The sequence below is a fragment of the Mustela nivalis genome, assembly GCF_964662115.1.
Source record: "Mustela nivalis genome assembly, chromosome: 14".
Taxonomy (NCBI): Eukaryota; Metazoa; Chordata; class Mammalia; order Carnivora; family Mustelidae; genus Mustela; species Mustela nivalis.
Window position 1 is genome coordinate 60,196,025 of NC_139033.1, and position 10,345 is coordinate 60,206,369.

At 38.7% G+C, this 10,345-nt stretch overlaps 1 pseudogene across 1 annotated transcript; it reads left to right on the forward strand.

Moving 5' to 3' along the window:
- The first annotated feature begins 7,555 nt into the window (after positions 1 to 7,555).
- LOC309848053 (coatomer subunit gamma-1 pseudogene) lies at positions 7,556 to 10,122 on the forward strand (annotated as a pseudogene). The gene has a single exon. The product of its transcript is annotated as a coatomer subunit gamma-1 pseudogene (transcript).
- Positions 10,123 to 10,345: the final 223 nt, after the last annotated feature.

A 10,345-nucleotide genomic window follows, 5' to 3' on the forward strand; every position in this document is an offset into this window, starting at 1 on the left:
CGCTCTGAAATTTTTTCGTTTACAACTGATTTTCACTTGTCTTGAAATTGAACATGAGATCATATCAATAATTGGCAAAGCTATCAAACTGTCTGCTTTGATGGCACATGATGTGATGAGCACTGGGTGAACCACGAGAGACTATGGACTCTGAAAAACAATCTGAGGGTTTTGAAGGGGCGGGAGGTGAGAGGTTGGGGGAACCAGGTGGTGGGTATTATAGAGGGCACGGATTGCATGGAGCACTGGGTGTGGTGCAAAAATAATGAATACTGTTATGCTGAAAATAAATTAAAAAAAACTAACGATGTACTAATTGAATTTAAATTTAAAAAATTAATTAAAATAAATTTTTTAAATTTATTTTTTATTTATTTTCAGCATCATAGTATTTATTGTTTTTTCACCACACCCAGTGCTCCATGCAATCTTCGTCCTCCATAATACCCACCACCTGTACCCCAACCTCCCACCCCACCCCACCCCCGCCAATTCAAACCCCTCAGATTGTTTTTTAGAGTCCATAGTCTCTCATGGTTCACTTCCCCTTCCAATTTCCCCCAACTCCCTTCTCATCTCTAACTCCCCATGTCCTCCATGCTATTTGTTATGCTCCACAAGTAAGTGAAACCATATGATAATTGACTCTCTCTGCTTGACTTATTTCACTCAGCATAATCTCTTCCAGTCCCGTCCATGTTGCTACGAAAGTTGGGTATTCATCCTTTCTGACGGAGGCATAAATTTTTTAAAAAGAGTGGCTTTTGCTCAGAAAAAAAATTCAAATTAAGATTTTATTTATAATCAATATAAACCTTATAAATCTTAGCAAAATTGTTTTTACAAAATGTGACCAATATTTAGAGTCTGAATTACAAAACAATATTTTATTATCCATTTTTCTAAATTTTTATTATGCTATCATATATGAATGGGATAGAATTTGATGGTGAATTTAGGATATTTGAAAGGATGGGGCTTATAACACACTATTGGGAATTTTCTCAAATATAGTATAGCTAAGTTAAGGAATGAAACAATTATTTACATACTACATGAAGACATAGTTTTTTCCTAGTTTAATACTGTCTATAATACTATAATAGAACTAACACTAATATTATCATAATTATACTTATAATTAATATATTAATATACTAATATATAATACTATGCTAGCATTATAATCAGTGAAGTAAGCAGCACTTAAATTGCACTACTTCTTAGAATACTGGATTTTTTTTTTAATTCCACAAATGGCCTGTTTTAAGACAATTATAACCTAGGAAAATAATCCAGGAATTTAATTTTCTAACTCTAAATTTTAATTCAAACTATCAATCCAAGTGCTTCCATAGACTTTCAATTAATTCTTTTGTATAGCCATTTGAAAATAGTATTTCTATCTGTCTATAGCTTGTGTATATATACATATACATCAGCATATTATTATGTTTTGGCATATTTAAAGCCACTTCCGTGTGAATGTTCTATTTTTCAACCACACTATGATATTCTCAGTGTCTATTCATCTTATAAAAACCAGTAGAGTTGTCTCTTAATATAAGTTTGTGATATTTGCCACATCCTCATAAAATACAGGTTTAAAGGGAATCATAGTTTTAGAGATTTCTGCCCAGTATCTTGCCCAAAGATATGTTGCTCATAGTTGTCACCTGGGTTTCCAGATCAGATAATCTGACTCCAGATACCATTTTTACAGAAAACATCTCTTGGGAATTAGACAGAACAGGCTTTAAATTTTAGTTTCTCAAGTTACTAGCTCTGTGGCCTCAAGCAAGTCATATAAACTTCCTGAGCTTCAGTTTCTTTATCTGTAAAACCGGCCTATAAAATCTAGTGTATAGCTATGTTATAGAAATAATATTTGATAATGCGTGCACAGTGTCTAGTAGATCTTACATATAAGTAGACAGCTAAGTTGTATTATTATGTCGATGAATTGTTTCTTGTTAGAGATGAGGAAACTTTCATCTTTAAAATTAGTTGGGCTCCACCTAAAACATAGGAAGGTTTTAATATCAATTCAACACTTCATTCAAGTGAGGCAAGAGGGTTTAAGACTATCAAACACATTCTGGATTTACGTGGACGTTTTCACTGGTTATATATGGATAAAAGGCAAACTGTTTTAGTTAATGATGAAAAGGTGACTGAATAATGCATGGAGTGAAAAGTGCATTCTCAAATCATTCGAATAAGTCTTAGATAAGCAACATTTCTTAACTGGATAATTGAGGTAATCTGTGGATTGCCATGTGTAAACAGATAGCATATTTGTTTTGGTGAGTGTAATCAGTGTGGACTCAAATGAATTACTGTCCAGATTTAAAATCTAGCCCTAAAATACTATATTAAATTTGAAATTGAGCATTTTTATGATTGCTCTTCTTATTTAAAACTGTACTTGCTCTTAGAAGAATATTTACAAGAGCACTGCTTCCCCCCCACTTCATGGTTTTCTATTCCTAGGCAAATCACCCAGTTGGTCTCTGAAGATAAATTTTTAAATGCTTGGTGTCTACATCGTTCTAAGCTTTTCTAATCAGTTTGAAATGCAGTTGTGCCTTGTAACTTTAGAGAATTAAATGGCAGTTTCTATAGTCTTTAAAAATCAGAACTGAATTTGTCTCAGGCCTGATCTATTTACTTATGTTTTTAGAAATTCAATATATTCACAGATGGATATTATGTAGCCAGCATTTTGTGGTGTTCTAACATGCAATATATATAACAAATTGCCAGCTAGGTTATTATATGTTTAAGAGTTTTAATTGCTGTGTACTTCAAACATTTTTTACATTGTGCCATCTGGCACATGGAAGCGTTAATGAATTTTTAAACTTAATGGGATATGCTTTGCATTAGGAAGGTCTGAAAATTAGTTGCTAACCACTGGTAAATGACAGATTTGTCAACATGAACTCACAAAAACTGCAATCCATTGCTTTGTGCCATTAAGGTAGCAACACATTTTTAAGTGCTAGTAAAAGTTGTTCAAACAATTGTCTGGATGGAAATAATTCATAAATATAATAGCTCTCCTTACTATTTAAAAAAATTGCATCTGTAAAATCAAAACCTTTTTTTTCTTTGAATGTAGTTTTAGAAAAGTATTTTTGATACCCAGTAGAATAATTTACTAAAATTTTAAACAAATCTTAGACATGTTGGAAAAGTCTGCTAATGTTCTTAAGAGCTCTTACTGAAAAGTTTCTGTCTCTGTAATTCAAAGACACTTTCTTTTTATTAGTCTTCCATTTCTGTTGTAAATACATTTTATGTACATTAAATTAGGCGATAATATAAAATGACTAGCTGCCAGAACATCTAATTCAAAGCAGGATAATCCACTGTGCTCTTCTCCACTAATAATCTTAGTTTCTATATGCTTTGGTGTTCTTCCTTCTATAAAAGTACTAAAGAGTAGATTTCCCATAGTCCTCTCAAAGAGAAAAATGCAAAGAAATCTTTCAAGAATGCAAGCAGTAAACAGAAAGCCATAGTATAAAAAACAAGAGACAGGTGAGACAATCTATTGGATAAGTTGGGGAAAATGTCTTTAAAAAGAACTTATATGTGGAAATTACAAAGAAAATATTACCACAGTTGTTAAATCATAAATGAACATTTATAAAGTATAAAAAGCCATAATAAAGCCAACTTCAAACCATTAGCTCAGATTTTTTAAAATCATTATAGCAATTAGCATAAAATTAATCTTTATATTCTTTATGAAAATATTCCTTCTAGGAAATTACTAGAATTCCCATGATTATACTAACATAACATAAAAGATTTTGTTAGCTAGGCATGCTTATGATACATTTTGTTTTAACTTACAGCTGTGTTATGTAAATATATACATTATAAGCCACAGGTGTTCACTGCTTAAACTATTGCTTTGCTACTGAAACTTGGAGGATTTCAAATAACTCTATTTAGTTTAAATAATTCCAGTAGATAGTTGATGAGAATTTAAAAAATTCCCCCCAAAATTCCTAGAACAATAATTTCAAATCATTTTCCCATCAATTCTCATCCCTTCCTCAAACTGCATCCTTCCTGGAGTTAGAGATGGTGGGAGGTGGAGGTCATAGGGAATGGCTCCCTAAAGAGGGTGTTATGGAGAGGGACTGCCATTGCAGATTTGCAAATGCCAACTCTTGCCAACTTGGCTATTTTTAGTACTACCTGCAAATGCAAAATGTCTTCCAGTTGGTCTTGTGGAAGTGGGCAAAACTGCCTCATCAGAGTGAATTTAGAAAAATACCAAGATGCACAGCAAAGAAGGAAAGACCTTTGGAGATCTCTGGGAAATTAGAGATGTGAGGTGTCAGAGATGGAAATGTGATACAAAGGAAAAGATCTAACAGAAGCACTTCATATCCCTTCCTCTCATAAAGCCACACTTCATCTGAAGTGATGGTGCTCTACCAATCTCTAGGCAACCACTTAAACCTACTCTCAGCTTCTGGTGGGCTCTGCAGTTGTGTGCTCTCTGCTTTTAGGACCTCAGCTATGTCAAGTTACTTAGAAGACTGCCAATACCAGATTAATCATACAGGTTATGTCCTTTCCTTTTGCTCCTAGTGTGTTTTTCTATTTAGTCAGTATAAAATGTTACATACTCAATTTTTTGTTAATTGTATCATGTAGTGCTAGCCTGATTTTCTCAGTGAGATTCTAAGCCCCATAAGGGAAGTCACTCTTACTTTTCATTGTTTGCAATAGACTTAGCTCAAAGCATATTATTCTCAATAAATATTGGGATTGACATATTGATAACACTCTCATTGACAACCCATGTTTTTCTAGTTTTGTATGTGTGTCTGTGTGTGGGGGGAAGTTTCTATAAATCTTTGTAGTTTCTTGTTATAAAGTTGGCTGTTTTGTGATAAGAAAAAGTTGCTTATCTTACCTCAAACAGAAACATGACATCAATCTCTAGAAGTATATAGAGATAATAAGCAATGGCAAATTTTTAATTAAATTAATAGGAAAATTAGTTCTTTTCAAAGTATAACCAACATTTGTATGAAGCTAGAATTTCAAAGATTGAATTAGGGCATAGGAATTTTTAAAATTATTATTTTATTTTATTTTAGTTAGATTCTCTGTCCATTTAGTAGCTGTATAAACTTTGGGCAAGTTATGTAACCACACTCCACTCCAGGAAAGTTGTGAAAATAATTGTTCATACCTCAAAGGATTGTTAAAAAGAAAACTAAATGAGTTACTGTTGTGTAATAAAGAACTTAACCCTACTTTGATCCTGGCTCCCTAAGAATCAGGGATTTCTTGGAATTTCCTTAGTGGTAAGAATGACTTTATTATTCATAATAGGCCCCTGGGAGCACATCTGAATTTATACTGACTAAGTCACACCTGGTAAGCTATGGACAATTTCAGGATAGGGTTAGAGTGTTGGGGCTTTGAGTCCTGTGGTACCAGCCTGACCTCATAACCTCTAGGGAGAGAGGCTATCGACTGTGTTCAACTACATGGCCATTGATTCAATCAATCATACTTATGTAACAAAACCCCAATAAAATCTCTAGACACCTGCACATGAGTGAGCTTCCTTGGTTGGTAATCACACAATGATGTGCTGGGAGGGTGATATTTCCTGAGGACTCAGAGTCATCACATTTAAGACCCTTTTAATGGTCTTTTGGCTGGTCGGGATTTGCACCCTTTGCAATAAAAACGTAACTATACGCATAGAGCATTCCCAAGTTCCATGAGTTCTTTTTATTTTTTTTTTAAGATTTTATATATTTTAGATATAGAAAGAAGAGGGTGAGTTGGGGGAGAACAGAGGAAAAAGGACAAGCAGAATCCTCAATGAGTGTAGAGTTCAAGGCAGGGCTCAATCTCATGACCCCCAGATCATGACCTGAGCTGAAGTCAAGAGTCAGACACCTAACTGAAAGGTGCCCCTTCATGAGGAAATATTAACAAAGCTGTAACTCTTGGGTTAGTCCTACCATTTTCATCTCTGGAGTCCTGACCAACTGGAAAGTGAGGAAGGAAGGTGCCCACAAGGACAGTCCTCCTGGCTGTCACGTATGCACGGCTTGGTTTATACCTTTCTGTAGTGTTTCCCATTGATGCTGAGGGTTTTTCCCTCCATCCTATGTATGCTGTATTGATTTTGTAGACCACAAACTTGTGGCCTTAATCTCTAAGGTGCTTACAGTGCTTTGTGATATAGGCTTTTCACTTGCTCTAGTATACCCCATGCTCCCCAGTGTGCAGGCATAGAGGAGATGGGGCCAGAGGGTAATATGAGTTGGATTCCCCCCTACTTTCCCAATCTAAATATTATTTCTCTTATAATCTTAAATTAATTGAACATTTATCTTATCTTTCTTTAGAAGAGTTTACTCTAGGGGGTGCCTGAGTGGCTCAATCAGTTAAACATCTGACTTCTGCTCAGGCCATGATTCCAGGGTTCTGGGATTGAGCCCCACATCGGGCTCCCTGCTCAGTGGGGAGCCTGCTTCTTCCTCTCTCACTCACTCCTGCTTGTGCTCATTCTCTCTCTCTCTCTCACTCTCTCTCTCTGTTAAATAAATAAATAAAATCTTACAAAAAGAAAAAAAAAGAGTTTACTCCAGTAGTTACACAAACTGAAAGTTTAAAGGGATGGTTCATGGATCTTAGTTTCATAAAAATTGGGGTGCAGCCAACAGCCTAGATACTTTTTATCCTCTTCTTTCCCACTAACCACTTAAATAATGTTGCAAATTTAACCCCTAAGGATTGCCTCGTTAAATCTCCAAATGTGATCAAAGTCTGAATTTTCAATACTGCTTTGAAGTTCCTACATAATAAAAATTAAAATATACACCTTTCTGAACTGCTTTCTGCATTACTGAATTACCACTTCCCTACATGCCAATTTAAAGGTTATTTTCAGCTCCTGTATGATCATACTGCCTGCTGGTGGGAACCCTGTAACCCGTGTGGCATGGGAGTGAATTTGGTTAGTTTTTGCTAAGGTTGTGTGGAAATCCTTGCAGTAGTAAATGGGCAGAACTCAGTCCCTTTACATTTCCATAAGTGCATATTTCAAAATTCCCCATTGTCCAAAACTGCCACAGCCGTCATTCATAGATCTGCACATTTTTTAAGGAAGTTTCTAACTGATTAAATCAGATGAACAATCTTATTAAAATGCCATAGAGGCTATAGATCTTGGAGATTCTCAGGGTGGCACCTAAAACCATCTACACTTGGAGCTTTGTCTATATTCAGAGCTGATAAAATAAGCTTTTCCATCTTGACTACACCCACATTTATCTAGGTAGAAGCCTGGTTCAGGTCAAAGGTCTGAGTGGAGATTAACACAATACTTCTATTTCATTTTCCTTTCCTTTTCTTTCGTTTTCCTTTCCTTTGCTTTCTTTCTTTCTTTTTTCTTTTCTTTTCTTTTCTGTGTGTGTGTGTGTGTGTTGTTGATGTTATCGTTGTTGTTGTTGCTGTTGTTGAAAGTTTATACTAAGAGAATGTTAACGTGCAGGGTGATATGGCCACAGGGAGGTGGCCTGTGTGGAACCTCAGCCAGACCACTGATGCTCACTGCAGCTGTCTAACAAAGGGCTATTACTCTTGTCGGCACCTGGCCGCCACCACCATGCTGCAGCAGTTCAACAAGAGAAACAAGGAAGCAGGTGGAGGCTCCAACCCATCCCAGCATCTTGAGAAGAGCACAGTACTCCAGGAGGTCCATGTGTTTATTGACACTCTGGTTAGCCCTTGAAAATTTGCCTACATCCTCACCAAGATCCTTTACTTCATAAACCAGGGGGAACACCTAGGGACCACTGATGTGACCAGGGACTTCTTTGCCATGACTGAGCTCTTTCAGTCCAATGATCCCATACTCCATTGGATGTACTACTTAGTCATCAGGGAGATCTCTTGCATTGATGAGGATGACATTATCATCACCAGAAGCCTGACAAAGGACACGACCAGGGAAGAAGACAGCCAAAAGGTCTGGCTCTACATGTCCTTTGCCAGATAAGTGATAGCACTATGCTGCAGGCTATTGAGTGCTACACGAAGCAGGCCATCATGGCCAAGGTGCCCAGTGTCTCCATCACTTCCCTGGTATCCTCCCTGCACCTGCTGGAGTGCAGCTTTGATAAGATCAAGCTCTGGGTGAATGAGACCGAGTAGGTGGCATCCAGTGATAACCCCATGGCCCAGTACTATGTGCTGGGGTTCCTCTACCCTGCACATAAGAATGACCACCTGGCTGTCAATAAGCTGATTATCAAGTTCACCCAGCATAATCTCAAGTCTCCCTTTGCCTACTGCATGATGATCCAGGTGGCTGCAAGCAGTTGGAGGAGGAGGATGGCAGTCATGACAGCCCACTGTTTGACGTCACTGTTAGCTTCTTGCCAACAAGTGCAAGATGATGGTGTACAAAGTTATCTCATACATTGTGAATCTGCCAGGCTGCAGTGTCAAAAGCTGGCCCCAGCTCCATCAATGCTCCAGCTCTTCTGCAGTTCACCCAAGGTCACTGCTGTGCACACCCTCAATAAAGTGGTCCTGGAGAATCTGTCAGCAGTGATGGCCTGCAGTCTGGACCTGGAGAAGCTGGTTGCATATTTGAATGAGACTGAGAACAAATCTGCCTCATGAAGCAGATCCCATCCTTCATGTCGGAGATCTTGGATGGGTTCAAGGTGGTGGTGGTCCAGACTGCCATGTGTCAGAAGTATCCTCTGTGGTCATGAACTTCCTATTCATCATGCTGTGAGAAGATGGTGGTTTTGAGTATGAGTAGGCCATCATAGACTGTATTATCAGAATCACTAAGAAGAACTCAGAGAACAAGGAGATCAGGCTTCAGAACCTATGTGAGTTCATCGAGGATTTCAAGTTCACCATGTTGGCCACCCATGTCCTGAATCTCCTGAGCCAGGAGCGACCCAAGACCAACAACCCCTCCACATACATGCTTCGTGTATGACTGCTTGGTCCTGAAGCATGAGGAGGTTAAGGCAGGTGCTGTGAGTGCTCTGCCCAAATTTGGAGCCCAGAAAGAAGAGATGTCACTCAGTATCCTGACGTTGCTGAAGAGATGTGTGATGAATGATGACAGTGAAGTAAGGGACCAAGCTTCCCACTATCTCAATATCCTGGAGCAGAAGGAGAAGGCCCTCAATTCAGTCTATATCCTAAATGGTCTGACTATTTCCATCACTGGTCTAGAGAGAGCTCTGAAGCAGTATACCCTAGAGCCATCCAAAAAAACCTTTTAGCCTCCAGTCTGTTCCCCTGGCCACCATGCCAATGGCAGATCAGAGAACCAAAAGCACCTTCATCATAGCTGCCAAGCAGCCTGAGAAAGTAGCAGCCACCTGGCAAGGGATCTTCCAGGAGCCACTAACAAAAGTACCAGAGTTCCATGGGTGAGTTCGCCTCTTCAAGTCCTTGCTGTTACCCTCACTGAGTCAGAGACAGAGTATGTTATCATAGCACCAAACACACATGGAGTTCCAGTTTAATTGCACAAACACACTCAGTGAACAGACTTTGGAGAATGGTACAGCGCAGGTGGAGCCCATTGAAGCCTGCAAAGTGCTCTGTTACATGGATGCCCAAAGCTTACCCTACAACCAGCCTGGGACCTGTTGCACACTGGTGGCACGGTCCAAGGAAGACCCCACAGCTGCATCTTGCACATTCAGCTGCATAATGAAGTTCACTGTCAGGACTGTGACCCCACCATTGACGAGACTTGTGATGAGGGCTATGAAGATGAATATGTGCTGGAAGATCTGGGATTCATCATGGCTGACTGCATCTGAAAGGTCAGGAAGTTGAACTTTGAAACAGTCTGGGTTGAGGTAGGGAATGAGTTTGAGAAGGAGGAAACATTCACCTAGTCTACCCTCAAGACACTTGAAGAGACTGTGGGCAATATGGTGAAATTCCTGGGAATGTCCCCTTATGGAGCCCAAAGTTCCAGGTAACAAGAACACCCACACATTCCTCCTGGCTGGTGTGTTCCAGGATGGTCACAGCATCTTTGTGTGCTCCCAACTGCTGCTTTTGGATTCAGTAAGAAAGTAGATGACAGCAAGAAGTTCGGAGGATGCAGTGCAAGTTGGTGCAGCCTCTTTGGAGAACAGTGTGGAGATTCCTCAAGAAATTAAAAATAGAACTTCCCTATGACCCTGCAATTGCACTCCTGGGTATTTACCCCAAGGATACAGATGTTGTGAAAAGAAGGGCTATCTGTACCCCAATGTTTATAGCAGCTATGGCCACGATCACCAAACTGTGGAAAGAACAA